Source organism: Piliocolobus tephrosceles, chromosome 1 (genome assembly GCF_002776525.5).
Source record: "Piliocolobus tephrosceles isolate RC106 chromosome 1, ASM277652v3, whole genome shotgun sequence".
In the NCBI taxonomy this organism is placed as follows: domain Eukaryota; kingdom Metazoa; phylum Chordata; class Mammalia; order Primates; family Cercopithecidae; genus Piliocolobus; species Piliocolobus tephrosceles.
The window spans coordinates 123,809,620-123,828,098 of record NC_045434.1 but is presented as its reverse complement, the minus strand read 5'-3'; the positions used below and the strand labels follow the sequence as shown (position 1 = coordinate 123,828,098).

At 35.2% G+C, this 18,479-nt stretch overlaps 1 protein-coding gene and 1 long non-coding RNA gene across 4 annotated transcripts in view; one reads left to right on the top strand and one right to left on the bottom strand.

Annotated features, from left to right (window-relative positions):
* Nucleotides 1-18,479, bottom strand: part of DPYD (dihydropyrimidine dehydrogenase) — an 875,732-nt gene that overhangs the window by 729,168 nt on the left and 128,085 nt on the right. The window lies entirely within an intron of this gene.
* Nucleotides 13,493-14,632, top strand: LOC111555136. The gene is made up of 3 exons (XR_002735433.1): nucleotides 13,493-13,644; nucleotides 13,790-13,870; nucleotides 14,046-14,632. It is a non-coding gene; the product is annotated as an uncharacterized LOC111555136 (long non-coding RNA).

The following is an 18,479-nucleotide window of genomic DNA, read 5'->3' as shown; positions in this document are numbered from 1 at the left end:
TCTTATGGTCAGTAATTTATTCTAGATCCCAAGTCTAACCCAATATCATAGTAACAGAAAGCATCATCCTTTCCCTGCAATCTCTCATTCTTCTAGTAAAACAATGGTTCCCATGACAATAGATGTTACCTCAGCAGAAGCAAGTTCAGAGTAGAGGCAGTAAACATATCTTGGCTTAATAACCAGGGAGGAAACTACACTGGCAGTATTATCCTCTCACTTTATTTTTGCTGTTAGTAATAGAAGTAGTAGGTTATAACAGATATTAGTCACATTAGCAGCCATCTAATATGCAATACTTGACTTCAATTGACTTTCTCTTCCAAAGAGACTATGAGTGTTAAACATACGAGGAATACTAAAAAGCAAAATGGGGGACATGACAATTTCTGCTAATTGCCATTCATTACCTCTCCAAACAATTGTATTTCCTTAGATATAAGCCATGCTTTTCTTTCTTTCTTTCTTTTTTTGATTACTCTTACAGTGAATTTCTCAGCTCTTTATACCAATAGTTGAGAGTGTAGATATCTATTTAGTAACTGAGCTTCCCTGGCAAGAAGCTCTAGGGGATATATGGAGTAGATCTCTAGATGAAGAGGACATAAAGAACAAGAGAACACACTTAAGTCTCAAGTGTTTTAAACAAATGTAAATATATGAAGTTTTACAAGGCTAAACTATCTTTCTCAAGAAGTGTAGTACAAAATGTTCTGGGTGGTTCCCATTTAACAAAATAGGCGATTACTTTACTGAGAAAGTAAATCCAGTTTATATTTCTTATTACTCACATGGGCACTATGGAAGCACTCTCTCTCATAAATGATCTATGTTCAAATCTACCTACCTTTCTCTTACTTCCTTTTCAGAAGGTCTCTTCTAACTACTGTGAAAAACATGTGAGGGATGCGTATTACCAGATTAACCCGAGCTATCCAACGTGACATTGTTATGAGACTGTGATTTTGACTGTCATCTATATCACCTTCTTTAGAGCTGATTTTTTACAGAGTTAAATAGACACTAACAAAGGCAGCCAATACATAAAATTATACGTCCAGAAGAATTTTAATGACAAATAGAAGCTAGGAAAACAATTCCTGCACTGGTTACTTTTGTGTCAGGATATAATATGCTTAAAAGTAAGAAAGACAATAAGCTATTTGTAAAATACAATTTTTTTATAATTTCATGGTATTCTGTTTTTAATAAATGCAAATACATTTATTCATTTTTTGCTGTCTAATGAGAACTATTCACATCCTGTTGTTTAGTAAAGTCATTAGATTATAGCCAACACAAACTTTAATTTGTAGAAAGAAAAAACATAGCAGCATAGCAAAATATACTTGCGTTTTGCATAAGCTTCAAACACCACAAAGTCCACTGAACATTTAATTGAATAATTATGCATATTTAATTTGTCATTTTGATAATGTATAACATATAAAAGTAATTTACTGAATATGAGAAAGGTAAAAATCTATCTGAGATACAGTATGCGCCACAGAGATTTCCTCTGTGTCTTCTTCATACTGTCATATGAATCAGTTTGGATCACTGTTTTATGTTATGCATATTATTCAATTTGAATATATATTTAAAGTGGTATTTTACAAATGGAAGAAAATAATTACTTACACACATATTTGTGATTCAAAGCTTTCAACAGGCAATGACACTCATCCATCAACAGTCTTCAGTGCCATATGTTTTTATAGCAGTTCTCTAAACATGAATAGAACCTAAATATGCAGTGAGTTTCAAGCATATCACACACTCCGTGTTCATTAATAGATCTTTATACTGGCCACAAGAGAGATTATCTTTTTCTTTTGGGTCACTGACTCTTCACTGCAAAGATATCTTCCCAATTTGGCCTTTAAATCTTAGGTCGACAATATACCTCACCCAAATACAAAAAAAAAAAAAAAGAAAAGGGATTCAACTTCTGTCCCAAAATACTCAATTTAAGACAATCAGAGAAGATGAATGGCAATTAAATCCTATTACTCTAAAAAGAACAAGGGCAAATTTTAGAAAAACATTCCTCTCTATTTTACATGTTTATCAGTAAACAACACTTTACCAATTCTAACAAGCTTGATGATTGGTGCCTTAGAAAATTTACATTTCTAATGAAATTCATGGATTCTTTTAATGTACAGATGAAAAACTGTGGACATTTGTGACTTGTAATTGACCTTCACTTTTACGCAAAAGACATCACCCTTATAAATGATTTTTTTTTTTTTTTTTTTTTTTTTTTTTTTTTTTTTTTTTTTTTTTTGAGGTGGAGTCTTGCTCTGCTGCCCATGCTGGATGGAATGCAGTGCCAGGATCTCGGCTCACTGCAAGCTCCGCCTCCCGGGTTCACGCCATTCTCCTGCCTCAGCCTCCCAATTAGCTGGGACTACAGGAGCCTGCCACCACGTCCGGCTAATTTTTTGTATTCTTAGTAGAGACGGGGTTTCACTGTGTTAACCAGGATGGTCTCAATCTCCTGACCTCATGATCTGCCCGCCTCAGCCTCCCAAAGTGCTGGGATTACAGGCGCGAGCCACCACGCCCGGCCATAAATGATTTTTTTTTTAAAGCACAAAGATAAAATGTGCTTAGTCCATTCTGAATTATTGTAATGTTCTCATTTAAAAGCCACCATCTATCAAAGATTATCTTATTTTATATCAAAGGAACATCCATTAAATATTTATCCTTCTCATCCTGGAAATGTGCTCACACACAAGATGAGGGCCCTATCTGAGGAGACATTTGTATAAGTCATTTTATTAGCTCATCTCTGAATAAAATAGAATAGACACCGGAAGTTTACACCTAAAGAGCAGCACTCTTTTTAGGCTGAATAGTGTGATTTCTGAAGGCCAATATTAAATTACACATTCTGAAGCCAATGAGTTAACTTATATTATCTTGGAAACAAGGAGTTACTACTTATTTTGTTTGACCTAAAATTAGCAAACATTTGCAAAGGGAAAGCTTGCTAAAATATAGCATATACCTGAAAGAATTTGGGTGGAAATAAAAAGCTAATTAGTACATAACTAGTGAGGGATAAAATTGTGTAAACTGTTCTCTTTTTGCATGGAAGTTTCTAACTTCTAGACTAGTTAACCACTGCTTCATATTTTATGCTTTATTTCTCCGGCTTTGAGAAAAAAAACAAACAAACAACAACAAAAACAAACAGGTCACTATGAACTAAGAACAGTCCTTAAAATATTCATGCATTCTCCTATTTTCTATACAATAGTAATGAAAAAAAGTGAACATTTGGTCAATTACAGAAAATACTACTACAAATTTCAAGTTATATATGCACACAAATAATACCTAAATTCAGAAAGAAAATAAAGCCTCTCATCTTCTTTTACAGATTTCCCAGTAGGATACTTCATACTGGCAGTGAAAATATTTGAAAGCATAATTTAATAAGCCATAATTGCATCAACATCTAAAGTAAAATGAAATAAGTGAGACTTTTATACTAAACAGTGAAATAGATCATAATGAAAACACTTTGGAAATAAGGAAGTTTCAAGATGCTATATCACAACTGCTGGCTTAAATTGTCAACCTGCATTTCTAGCCTGCATTTAGAATAATGGCAGTCATCCATGGCAAAGTTCCCCTGCTAGTCTGTAATACATGAAGAAGAAGAAAGAGGTCTATTTACAAGATTCAACTTACCCTTAGGCAGAGAAGTAGCAAACACTTTAAAGAACAATTCTTGGCAAAGACTGCAAGTCTAAGGCAAACCATTTAAAATAACGATCCTTCTGCAATTTTTATGATGTCCTCCATTTGTTCAAAAAAAAAAGCTGAATCTTAAGGGAAATTCTGAACAAACGGAAGTTCCATTGAACAAGGCTATGACAATAATAGAGCACCTTTAAAAACCAAGCTAATCACAAAATTTTCTTTTCTGAAAAGAGGTGAAGATATTTAAATGTAAGTGCTAAAATATAAGCATATATAAACATTGATACTATCATAATCAACAGCTTCAACATAGAGATCACTCTACCATTGACCTTTATTGGTCACCTGCTACATTCATACAAGAGACAAGATTTAGTAATAAAACTTCCTCTAGAAAAATCACACTGTAGTAGAGAGGTAGGTAGGTTAAATTATCATTGCAACACAATGTGAAAACGACTTTATTCATAGTAAGTGGTAGCTTTTCTTCAAAGATGGTGCCAACAAACCCTCCCATCCCTGTCTATGTCAGTGATGTTTATCCCATGAAGAGATACATAGAACCGCAACAGCAGCCCATGAGGTATGTGCAGGAGGTAGGTGGGGCAGCTTTGGGGAAGAAACAAGGCTAAGGAGGAGCCACACTGACAGAGACTTGGGACCTACATTCCCTTCCCTTGAATCTAGACTACTTTGTGAGTTTCAATGACCAATAAAATAATGGCAGAAGTGATGCTGTATCAGTTTTGAACCTGGTTTTAAAGAAGCTTGGTAACTTCCACTGTTGCTCCTTTAGAATCCAGACCTCTAGGCTATAAGATACTATTTAGCCTACCAAAGGAGAAGAAGCCATATGAGAAAGAAGAAAGATACCTTAGCTGACAACCAGTACCAACTGTCAACTACATGAGAGACCATCTTGGTCCTGCCAGCATCAGCGGTGCTCCCATATCACTGAAATAGTTTGAATGAGCTCAAGGAAGACCAACGGAACTACCCACTGAGTCCAGCCTATTGACACACTTGCAAAAAATTGTAAAGTTGTTATTGCATGAGGCCACTGAGGTCTGGAATGTTGATTATGTAGCAATTGATAACTAACATGAAGTGAGGAAAAAGTGATCAAGGAGTACACAGGCCTATAGAATCTAACCTGATTTTCCCAAGGCTAATCAGCTAATAAAGGACAGAAAGGCGATCCCCTGAATTCTCATCCAGGATTGAATAATATTGCAAAGGCAAAAATACAAGCTGTATTATTTTTGTTGTTGTTGTTGTTGTTTGTTTGTTTGTTTCCAGGCAAACTCTGGCTGTATGGCCCAGGCTGGAGTGCAGTGGCGCCATTGAAGCTCACCGCAACCTCTGCCTCCCAGGTTCAAGTCATCCTCCTACCTCAGCCTCCTGAGTAGCTAGGACTACAGGCATGCACCACCACGCCCGGCTAATTTTTGTATTTTTTGTAGAGATGGGGTTTCACCATGTTACCCAGGCTGGTCTTGAACTGATGAGCTCATGAGATCCACCGCCCACCTAGACTTCCCAAAGTGCTGGAAACAAGCTGTTTAATGCAAACACCTGTAGCTGAATAAAACCTTAACCCAAGAAATAACCTGCACTGGGGTACACATTAGTACCTTCATTCAACAAGAAATGCATAGTGACCCAGAATCTGGCTAACGTCCACATAACAGCCCTAATTTGAGTATAAAATGAATATACTAATTACCCAGTATTAAAAATCTGAAAGCACTATCCATATATTACATATTTCAGAAGCAAATATAACTGATCACATGAGCTGACCCTCCCTCAGAAATGCTTTATATGAGACACAGTTTAATGATATGACTTCTGACTATACTGGGAGCATCAATTATTTAACAGTATTTCTTTCTTTTGCAAAATTGAATCAAAAGCTATTATTTGCATGCTTACTATTGATCAGTAAGATACAAAACCCTGCATGATAAATTCTAGTAGTTTGAATTCTGGGAAATAGTTTATGAATATGAATTTTAGGCTTTAGCCCTCAGAAAATAAATTACATTATTTATTATAGATGATAAGGAAAATTTTAAATAGCCTCGTTTTTTCTGTGCTTTTTTCTCACCTCCCACACTTCCCACCAAGCCCATATGACCTCATGCTCGCCTAAGTTCCTTTGCTATTTCATAATTTTCTCAAAAGCAATATTTGAATAACAAAATTAAGAATAACATAAATATGTCTTCTTATATATACCTCCTGAAAGACTCCGTGTCCACAAATCACTCAGCTCCCTTCCTCAATCAACATGCTCAACCTCCAAGTACAGCTGATCTCAGCTAGTTATTTGCATGCAGCTTTAACACAATATGATTATTTTATATACTGCTTTAAGTCTTTGATAGACTTAGAGAAGGATGGTTTTGAAAAACAGAAAAAGAAGCCCTTCAAGATTGCAAGGGAGAAATATCAAGTTAAGCAACAGAGAAAAACCACAATAGCATCACTTGAGGTATCTGTGGGAGGTGGGGCAGCTTTGGGGAAGGAACAAGTCTAATGAGGAGTCACATTAACAGAAACCTGGGACCTACATTGTAAACTTTTCATCTACCTCCCTCGAGAAATCATCTGGAATTCCCACACTGCTTACCATTTTCTAAGAGCAAACTCTTTCTGGAATTGGAGAAAAATGATCAATTCTGTCTCAAAGTTGGCCTAGATTCAAAACGAATATTCTTCATGGACCCAGCTGACTTCAGGATCACATGCTTTTTACACAGAAAAGTTGCTGCTGAAAGAGGTCACTTTTCTTGCATAAGAAGGAGAGCAATGATACTAACATGTTAGTCTCTAATAGTTCTTTCTTAAACATAGTGAAAAGGATGATACAAAGCCCAGAAGGATTCTATGCCAGAGGACCCTAGAGAGAACTGATTTTCTACAGAATGTACGCATTTTAAACAAAAATACAGTGTTTTCATGGAGGGCACAGAATAGTCTGCAACAATGTGATTTATATGGCTCTCTTACTTTTCTGACATTTGTTTCAGAAAACTTGCTTGAATACATTCTATTTTTCTGCAAAATGTGGATAATACCATATGTTGAAAAAGTAAAAACAGTGTGGTTATTTTCTGTGTTCTCACCATTTGGATATTATTTCTTACTCTCACATCTCTTTTTTACTCATCTTTAGAATTCTTCAAAAGACTAGGCTCATGTTAGGTCACATATTGGAAAAAGTAGAATTACTAGAAAGACATTCTGTTGAGTTCAAAAGATTCAATTAGGAAAAAAAATCAACAGGTAATTTTAATCAAATTTGTAGGCATGATTAAAGATTATCTACAATTTTCACATGTCCTTATTTGCTTTAGTATAAGCTGCTATCAAAAATAAATTTCCAGTTATCTATTAAACTATTGAAAGACATTTTATGAATAGTTCAGTTATTCTGTTCAGCTTATATAGCTTATTTATTAATTTTTATATACTCAGTAAGAAAAAAGGCAGTTGGTTCATCCAAAGTTATGTCTAAGTAAGAGTTTAATACACAAGGTACATAAACATAGATTTTTCTCATAAGAATCAGGATTACCCACAGTTCTCAAGTGGCATGATTCACATTTTTGAGGAATATTTAATGCTTCCCTTTTATTAAATGCTTTCCACAACATTGTGGGATGTATTGTATTTCTGACCCCTTCCTACCAAATGTCAGAGAACCTACCAATCATTGTGACAATCAAAAATGTCTCCATACATTTCCAAATGTCCCCCAAAGGACAGGAAGACCCAGTCACCCAGTTAAGAACTACTAGACTCACAATATGATTCAGGAAGGAAAACGTCTTCACAAAATTAAAACGACTGAAACCTCTGCTTAATTTGGAAACTGTGATTTGCTTTTGCAACTGTAGCATTAGAGCAGTGGAACAAGTTTTGTGGTCTAGTGTATATTCATACTACAGGTGTGCTAAATTTGAATTACGTGTAAATTTTTTGAAGGAGTCACTAATTTGCATTTTTGATAATGCAGAATGTCTCCAGGGAAGCCATGTTTAAGTCTAGTAACTAAATGTGATGGTCTGGTTGTGAATCAGTTGACCTCAGACACAGTTTCTACTACTTTAAAAACTCCTTTCTTTTGAGAAAAAGAATAATTAAATGACAGTGTATTGACTAACCTAATTTATCCTATTCAGTTTCCCACACTGAGGACAGAGAAAAAAACAAGCATTTTATACACCTGTCTAAAGCTATTCTGATCACTGAAATCTGTGCACTCAAATATTTAGCTACTGTAATGGATCTTTTTTATGTTACATTGTAGGAAAAGACAAAGAAGTAGAAACATAGAAAGAAAGTTAGCAATGGGAAAAAAAGAAAAAAACCAAAATATTGTCAATATTCTATTGCTCTATGAAGCACAGTGCTCATAATATTTTGAGTCTGAGAAACCAATTACAAAAAAACTATATTTTTAAATGCTTTCGCTGATGGAATGGATTCATGCTTCTTAATTGTTCTAGGTCTAAGAGAACCTTTCACCTGCTAACTTCTATTATGCATAGTCATAATGCAGTACAGAGTGAAGATATTTCCATTATCTTCCATTTGGTATGCCCATTAGACACAAGGAAGGACAGTGCAGTAAGAAGACCTTAACCATAGATACTCCCGACACCAAACTAGTCATATGGCCTTGCCCATCTCCCAAAGAGAAAAGAAAAATACTGCTACTGAGCTCTGTTTTTTCTTGTTTTTTTTTTTTTGTTTGTTTGTTTTTGTTTTTTTTTGAGATGGAGTCTTGCTGTGTTGCCCAGGCTGGAGTGCAATGCTGCAAGCTTGGCTCACTGCAACCTCTGCCCCCCAGGTTCAAGCATTTCTCCCTGCTTCAGCCTCCCAAGTAGCTGGGACTACAGGAGGCTGCCACCACACCCAGCTAATTTGTATATTTTTTAGTAGAGAAAGAGTTTCACCATGTTGGCCAGGCTGATCTTGAACTTGTGACCTCAGGTGATCTGTCCACCTTGGCCTCCCAAAGTGCTGGGATTACAGGCATGAGCCACCATGCCTGGCCACTACTGAGCTCTTTAGTCTGCATCAGATCTTCTTAATGCTAAATACTTTACATACATAGTTTTCTCACTTAGTGTTTACTGCATGCCATTATCATTATCTCCATTTTACAGATGATGAAACTAAGCCTCAATCACATCAAAATGCCCATAAAATTTCATGAAAATAAGAGAATGATACTTCATCTCAGTGCTTGTCCTCTCAGAATCAGTAATCCCAGTCTAATCATGAGGAAAACATCAGACAAATCCTAAGTGAGGCACACTCTACAAAATACTTGACCGATACTCCTCAAAAACTGTCAAGGTCATCAAAAATGGGTAAGTTGGACAAACTGCCACAGCCAAGAGGAGCCTCAGGAGACACAATATGTAAATATAATTTGGTATCCTGGATGGAATTCCAAATCAGAAAAAGAACATTATGTAAAAACTAAGGAAATACGAACAAAGTATGAACTTCCATTAATAATAATGTATCAGTACTAGTTCATTAATTGTGACAAAGGACATTTATATAAGATGTTAAAGGAAACTGACTTGGTGTAGGTGGGAAATCTCTATATAGTGTGCTATCTCTGCTTTTTTTCTGTAACCCTAAAACTATTCCTAAGTTTTAAAATATATTTTAAAAAACTACCATGCTGAGAAAAAAAAAATTAAAGTCCTTACAAGATGGAAAGATATATTGTGTTCATGGGTCAGAAGACTCAATTTTGTTAAGATGTTGATTCCCAACTGGGCACGGTGGCTCAAGCCTGTAATCCCAGCACTTTGGGAGGCCGAGACGGGCGGATCACGGGGCCAGGAGATCGAGACCATCCTGGCTAACATGGTGAAACCCCGTCCCTACTAAAAAATACAAAAAAACAAAAAAACTAGCCAGGCGAGGTGGCGGGTGCCTGTAGTCCCAGCTACTCGGGAGGCTGAGGCAGGAGAATGGCGTAAACCTGGGAGGCGGAGCTTGCAGCGAGCTGAGATCCAGCCACTGCACTCCAGCCTGGGCGACAGAGCGAGACTCCGTCTCAAAAAAAAAAAAAAAAAGATGTTGATTCCTCTCAAATTGATGTATCAAGTCAACACAGTCCCAATCAAAATCCTAGCAGATGCTTTTAGTAAAAATAGACAAACTTATTCTAAAATTCATATGGAATTTCAGGTGACCTAGAATAGCCAAACCTTATAAAAAGGAAAACTAACTTTGAGAACTATAACTAACTGCTTTCAAGACTCACTGTGAAGACAATCTTATAGCAGTGTTAATACAGAAAAAAAAGATGAATGCCACAGAATACAAAGTCCAGAAAGAGACCCACAAATAAATTGACAACTGGTTTTCATAAAAGTGCAAAGGCAATTCAGTGGAGAAATGAGTCTTTTCTATAATGGTGTTAAAACAATTGGATGCCCATATGAAAAAAACAAAAACAAAAACACAAAAAACAAACAAACATAAAAACTTTGATCTATAACTCATACCATATATAAAATTTAATGTAAAATGTAACCTAGAGCCAAATGTATAACACAAAACTATAAAACTTCTAGAGGAAAACATGGCAGAAAATCTTTGCAACCCTAGGGAAGACAAATATCTTTTTAGATATGACACCAAAATACACATCATAGCACAAGAAATTGATAAATTTAACTTCATCAACAATAACAATTTCTGTTCTTTAAAACATCTGGTTGTTGTATTTTGTTAGTTTGTTTGTTTGTTTGTTGTTTGAGACAGGGTTTCACTCCAGTCGCCCAAGCTAGAGTTCTGTGGTGCAATTATGGCTCACAGCAGCCTCAACTTCCTGGGCTCAGGTGATTTTCCTACCTCAGCCTCCCAAGTAGCTGGGACTACAGGCATGCACCACTATGCCCGGCTAATTTTTATATATTTAGTAAGGATAGAGTTTTACCATGTTACCCAGTCTGGCCTCAAACTCCTGGGTTCAAGCAATCCACCCACCTCAGCCCCCCCCAAATTTTGGGATTACAGGCATAAGCCACCAGGCAGGGCCAAAAGACATTCTTAAGAGAATGAAAAGACAGCCCACATACTGGGAGGAAATATTTTCAAGGCACATATCTAATAAGAACTGGAATCCATAATATGTTTTAAATTCTCAAAAATCAATAATAACAGAAACAAGCTGACCAAAAAAATAAACAAATGTCCTAAACAGACACATTACCAAAGAAGACATACAGATGGCATAAAACACCTGAAAAGATACTCAACATCATTCACCATTATAGAAAAACAAATCAAAAATGTTAAAGACTGATCATACATGTTTACAGTTAACATATGTTACTTTTGTTTTGTTTTTAAATCTCTATTTTAAAAAGTTTGTTTGACCTATATTCCATTCACCTAAGGGTACATACTATCAACATGACTTACTACCATTGATGTCAATCTTGATTTCCCGGCTGAGGCAGTATTTTTCAGGTTTCTCTTCTGAAAAGTTACTCTTTTCTAACTCTTCACGTATTTTACTTTTCAGAAAAAAGTCACTACACCTATTTCACACTTAAAAAGTGGGAAGCCATGCTTCACTTATTTCAGGGCAGGGTACATAGGTTTGTAGTACACATATCTTTCACATCTTTCACAAGTCAGATTTATCCCTAATATTCTATAACTTTTATGCTATTTTGAATGGCATTGTTTTTAAGGTTTAATTTTCAATTATTTGTTGTGATTAGAATATATTTGATTTTTGTATATCAATCCTGCAATATGTCTAATCTTATTTGTTCTAGGACCTTTTTGTAGATCACATTAGAGTATCTTTGTAGAGAACAAATAAGAGTAGCAAATAAAATAATTTTACTTATTTATTTACAAAATAATGATAATAATGTGAGAAAGCAGTCTTAACTAATGGGATGTGCAGAGAGCCCAGTTCAAGTCATACTTCTTTATGTAAAGTTACCAGCGTTGGGTAACTTCAAAAATGGGTGGCAGAAAAATTTACGTAAGAAAATGATTATTTTTAATTTCCTACCCTCTCTAAAAAGACATTTAGCAATGGGAGGCAGTTTACTACATATTCACCATATTTCATTCATTCATTCAACAAATATGCATACCTAAAAGTTTCATCAAATTATTTTATTCTATCATGTATCAATTTTCTAACTGCTAAAGGTGTATGATTTATAGTGTTGGAATGATAAATACATAATCCACTACTCAACATTTAGTGACAGATATTAACTGTTAGCTATATGCTGATCTTACTAACAGAATACATAAAATACATTTAAAAAGCAAAATAACATAGAATGGAGACTAAAGATCATCATGTACATTGACGCAACTAAAAACAAACATTCCTACATAAATTCAACTCATTTCTATAATTTTATCTTTGTCTTAGCAACTCCACTTTTTGACAAAGGGAACAATTCACATTTCACATGCATTCACCATTGTAGCTTTTTAAAAAATAATGGACATACTATACACACTCCTATAATATTATATTTCACTGCTGAAATTTTAATTAACATATACACATACTCAATAAAAACAGTAAAAAATATGAGTTTCATTCTCTGGAAATTTCATTATTAAAATTACTGTCATTTTACAATGGTAACATCTCATTTTGTGATGCCCTAGGTATACTGAAACACTATTTTTATTATAATAAAATGCAATAAAAACAGTTCTTACCTGCGTTACTGTTATTTTGAAATCTCCTTATAAATTTTCTCCTAATGAAGGTAGGCTGTCATCAATAGGTGCCCCCATTAAAATATGACAATGATGGTAATAGCTTAAAACTTGTACTGTACAGTTCAAAATTCACTTTTACACATATCTCTTTTCATCTACACACCAATTCTGTTAGGTGAATATACTTATCCCCATTTTACAGATGTATCCCCATTTATATGACAATGATCATAATAGCTTAAAACTTTTATTGTACAGTTTAAAATTCACTTTCACACACATCCCTTTTAATTCACATACCAATTCTGTTAGGTGGGCATTATTATTATCCCAGTTTTATAGATGTAAGTACTAAAGCTTAAGTTGTTTTCCTTGTCCTAAGCTACACAGCTAATTAGGGAAGTTCATTTTTCTCCACTGCTTTTAATCACATTAAATTGATGATCCTTCTATTCAACATATGGAGTTAATGTTCTATGAAAATAAAACTGGAATCTCTCAGTCTACATTGATCACAAATTGAATGTATCCTCTCAACACACTGTTTTAGTCTTTTATATCCTTTGATAGAAGTGAACATCCTAATTATGCCCATGAGTTACATATATGAAATGCCTTCACCCCACTTTAATAAAACTCTTTCTTAATGCCAATATAAAAAATACTCTATATTAATTGGTAATTGTGAAAAGAGAGTCAGGGAGAGGGAGTCTGAACCAACAAAAGAGGAAAATATAGGAAGGAAAGGGAAAGACAAAGAAGGTGGGTGAGACAGAGAAGAGAGAATAAACATCCAGGAGTAGTGATGCGAATTATTTGCTTAGTTACCACAAAAGTAATAATTACACTGTAACTCTGTGGGAACAATGGAAATTTCACAGTAGCTCACGTTACTGTTATCACCTTATATCCTGATAACTGTGAAATTAATTTGTGGCACTACTGTATGTGTCGGCCATAAGCTGTTCCCTTGGTAACAGTATTATGCTACCATAGAGAAGGAATGTTTGGCAGTAAAATGGGCAGCAGCAAGCTGATTACACAGGGAAAAGCTTCTATCTAAATACACATAGCATAACAATCACCCCTGGAAAAACTACATGGCTTACCAAAAGAGTTCTCTCTGTTCACTGTCCATTATCTGTTGGCTGAACTAGTTCAAATGAATAACAAGTAATGATCAAATTACCGGTTTATATTTTACAACAGAGTCTTATCTTTTAAAAAAAAATGCAAGAAGGAAATACAAAAATGTAATACATTTCTCTTGCTTTCTTTTCTATTTCCTCCCCTGAAATTATTACTATGCTATTAGAAGCCATACAAACGCATATATACACAAATATACATATGCTTCAATGAAAACCAGGCATGCAGCTGATAGTTCGGCAACCCTGAGGTATAAACAAAGATACCAGACATATTTTTTAAAATAATTTTGCTTAGGAAATTCATTTCAGTAGGTAGATCAGTTACTCTGCTGTCTCCTACCTACAAAGTTACAGAAAGAAAAGTTCAACATTTGGCCAAAAGGATAGTAGCTTACATTTCTTCTTTTTTTTTTCTTTTTTCAGCACAGAATTTTGAAGAGGGAATATACTAAAATGAAAGAACATAACTACATGACATCATAAGAAATCCTGAATTAGAAGCGTATATTTGAAAGGTCATGCATCCTGAGCTGCCAACAGCTTAACAACCAGAGGCAGAGGCCAGCTTTGCCAGCTCACTGCTTCTACTCATCTTTCATGATACTAGCCAGGCTGAACATAGTTCCAGGATGATAATGAATTGGCTGGGCATGCTGTTTATATTAGTTAGTATGTATTGCCTGTACTAAACCAAGTATCATGAGGCCAGCACTATTTTGCCACTTTTCAGAAAGAAAATATGAACACTTCAAAACACAGTAAGCCTTTTTAAAAGTATATATTTGATTTTGAAATAATCAAAATGTATGTAGGGATATGACTACATCCTAAGATTTATGATAAGTTCTGATGAGTAATATTTTCTTTCTACATGCAAGGCAAAGTTAATATTAACTAGAAAGTCTTTATTTGGCATAGCATAGATTTCTGTCGACCAAAACAACTAACTCTGGGAAACATAAGGTTCTGACAACTTCAGAAGAGTTATGTCACAGACAAAAGTTTATTGGATCTTAGTTGGCTCCTACCCACCAATTCTTTCTTTTCCAAATAGAATATAATAGATTTTCAATATGTGTTAAATAACTGAAAAAATATCCTCAAAATTATTTTTTGGCCATCTTCCCAACAAGAACATGGTCCTAACCTATATGTAGAGTCCTTTGCTCTGACATCTATTTCTCCAGAATTATTCTCCTAATTCATATGTCTGGATGGTCTCTCTGAATTGTTATAGAAAACTAAGAATGCGAACTATGAAATGTATTTTTAAATTTTTATAACCATCTAGTCATACACAGAATAACCACAAACTGAGCTAATAAACCATGGTTTCACAGAATTCCCTGTGACAATCAAGTAAATAGTGAAATAGTTTCTGCTATTATGAATTGTATCACTTATTCAGTGTATGACCATGGGCAAAGATCTTCACCTCAATCCTGTGAGGTGGGGTACTATTATTATACCCATTTTAAGTACAGATTTCCAATATTTGTTAAATATTCAATATTTGTTGCTATAAAATGGGTATAATAATAGTACCTACCTCACAGGATTGAGGTGAAGATCTTTGTCCATGGTCATACAAAATGAGCATAACAATAGTACCTACCGCACAGGATTGTTATTAAGAATAAACAAGATAATCCATGCAAAGTAACACATTATTGAAAAATTAAATGATCAAAATAAAGCTTGATGCTATTGTTATACCTTATTTAAGAAATACATCTAAAGTATTTTAAAATGTATTCACTTCAGTTATTTGAAGTGTCATCTGCCATATCACAGAGCACATATATGTTCAGAAATATCTGTTAAGTATCTCTATCTACCAGATAGTAAAGGTGGTATTGAAGACAGAAAAGGCATTGTATCAGGCAGACAGGAGTATAAAGTCCAGCCTTGCCACTTATGAGAGTCCCATCTTCAAATTATGGAACCTTTCTGAATCTCCATTTTCTGTCTATAAAAAGGGGCAGACATTATGTCTCTACCTGCTTCTTATCATTAAATTAAAATTCATATTCCTTTCTATGGCAAGGACACAAGTCCTGTATAGTCTTGTAACTCATCTCCCTCCACCAAGCTTCATCCACACTGCCTTCTTTAGGTCAAGCTTGTTCCTGTATCAAGGTGTGCCTGGAAGTCTTTACACTGTGCTACAGTGGTACACCTCCTCTAGCCCTATAGAATGGAAAATGGAAGCACAGAGACATTATACAATGGCTAGTCAGTCACATTACATCAAGTGAAAACAACAAGTTCCCATGAAGTTTATTATTATTGGAGTGGCTTCAGTCCTTCTTGGGAAACACTAATGATGACCCTGCTTTGTATGATCAATCAGCAAATTTTCAAACAGTTTACTGAGTATATGACAGTACTTTCTATAGGCAAAGATATACCTGCATGAATAAGCTTTCATTCTGAAAAAAAAAATCACCTTCTGAAACTCCATGCTAGTTATCTGAAATAACAAAGGTGAAGTACAAATTATGTGATCTATCATAACCTGAAATAAACATATGTTGCTACTCTGTGATTTTGGTCTTTATCTCAGTCTGACCCATTTATTGAGACTGTTACCTCAAGATGCTCTCCCATGGAGCTTTCACTGAGAATACTTTAATCCATTTTCTTAAAAATCCATAACAAAATTACTAGGATCTCAATGTCTTATCAAAACTTTTTTTGTCTCAAAAATGATACATGAGAAAGATAATCTTCAATAAATGTAGGTAAGTATTTTATACCTGCAGCGTTGAATTGTTCCACTGGAGGGTAGCAGGGGGAAAAAAAACTTCACGTTGCCTAGAGCAGAATCTTGTTGTTACCTTAAAGTGTGTTCTTTCTGGATTTTCTAATTCAATCATCCTCCCCTTCCAATGCACATCTCCAAACCTCCCATTTCACTTGTTCAATTCCCCCATTAGTAGTGATATTTACGCTCCTCAGGATCTCTGTGTAGCAAAGTCATTGAGTGGAGGCACCAGAAATAAACTATGGAAACATTCAAATCCCATATTTGCCACTTATTTTTTGTATAAATGTAGATGTCTTCATGATATTAACTGTAAAATTAAAGTAGGAATAATACTTTAAACTTAAGTAATAATACCTACTTCATAAGAGTGTCACAAGAATTGAGTAAATACATGTAAAGTATTTAGAAAACTTGTTTGCACATAGTAGGTAAGCAACAAATTATAGCTATAATCATTATTGATTTCTCTTATTTTTTCTTATCTATTTACTTCATCCAAGTTTTTACCATTGAAATTCTATTTTTCACCACCTCAAATAACTTTTTATAAAGAGCCCCCTTGCAGTTCTTCCATTATGCCTTTTTTTAGAATATCCTAATTCTAGATGAAAATATCCATGTCCACAGTGAGAATCTGTGTAGAAAACTAGCCTCATGGTTTAAACTCTTTCATTGATTGAGCTCTCAATACTGCACAGCAATGGAACTTAACTTCTTTGGTCAAACTCTCACTCTCCCATTCCCCAGAACAACTCTTTAAAACTTTCTTCTTTCTCTTCCAATTTCCAAGCCAGTCATATTCCATTCCTTCATCCTCACCAGATAACCTTTCTTTCTACTTCTGTGTCAAAATCAAAGCTTTCCAGTGGCACTCCCAAATAGTGCTGCCACCATCTCTGTGAACCTATTTGTAACTGCCACTGTCTTTTTTTCTGCCTGTTATCATGATGGTGTTTCTGACCTTCCTCCTAGTAAAGAGAAATCCCCACAAGTGTAATTAGATTTCATCTCCTTCCACCTTCTGTAGAGTCACATGCTTTTAACTTTCATCTCTTCTGTTGTTTCTTGGAGCCTCCTTAATACCATTTAATTATGTTTGATAGCTCCAATCTGGTAACATTTCTCCCTGAGTCTTAACATTTCCTTCCTCCTCTGCATAGACAAAAAGTAGGAAAAAAGTTTGTCATCTATAGTGACAATCTCCATTTCCTTTCTTTGCATTCATCCAGCCATTCATTCTACAACCTATTCCAATTGCTATGGACTGGATGCCTGTGCCCACCACAATTCACATGTTGAAGCCCCAATCCCATTGTGAAGCCTTTGGGAGGTAATGAGGTCATGATGGTGGAGCCTACAGGGATAGGATTAGCATCCTTCTAAAAAGAGGGCAGAAAGCTAGTTAGGTCTCGTTCCACCATATGAGGACACAGCAAGAAGACAATACTCTCTGTCAGTCAGAAAGAGGACCTTCACCAAGAACCTCTACTGGCTCCTTGATCTGAAACTCCTAACCTCCAGAACTGTGAGAAGTAAATGTTGGTTGTTTAAGCTACCCCACTGATGGCGTTTTGCTATAGCAGCCAAAACTGACCAAAGCACCAAGTTAGTTTCTGCTTCTACTCTTCAAATGGATACAGCTTATGTCACTAATTATGGCCCTGCCACAACTTACATTTTACTGGGAGAGATGCATTAAAGATTTTTAAAATGTAAGATAATATAGCATATTAGATAGTTTTAAGTTCTCAGAAGAAAAATAAATTAGGAAAATGGATAAGAAGTGTTAATGCTATAAGTTGAGCTCCAATTTTATATGGTAGCCAAAAACGGTGAACCTGAGAAGGTAACATTTGAGGAAAGAACTGAAGGATGAGACGAAACATCTGGAGGCACAGAAATATCTGGGGGCATGCAAATATCTGGGGGCAGAGGGAACAGCAAATGGAAAGGCCCATTTTTTTCTCCCTCATGTTTCTTTATTCCTGTATTCTGTGAAACTGTTTTACGGTTTGCCTCCTCTCTCCCTTATTGAAATTTCAACCATGTAGAGTAACTATTCACCGCTCAGTATGTTTTTGTTTTTT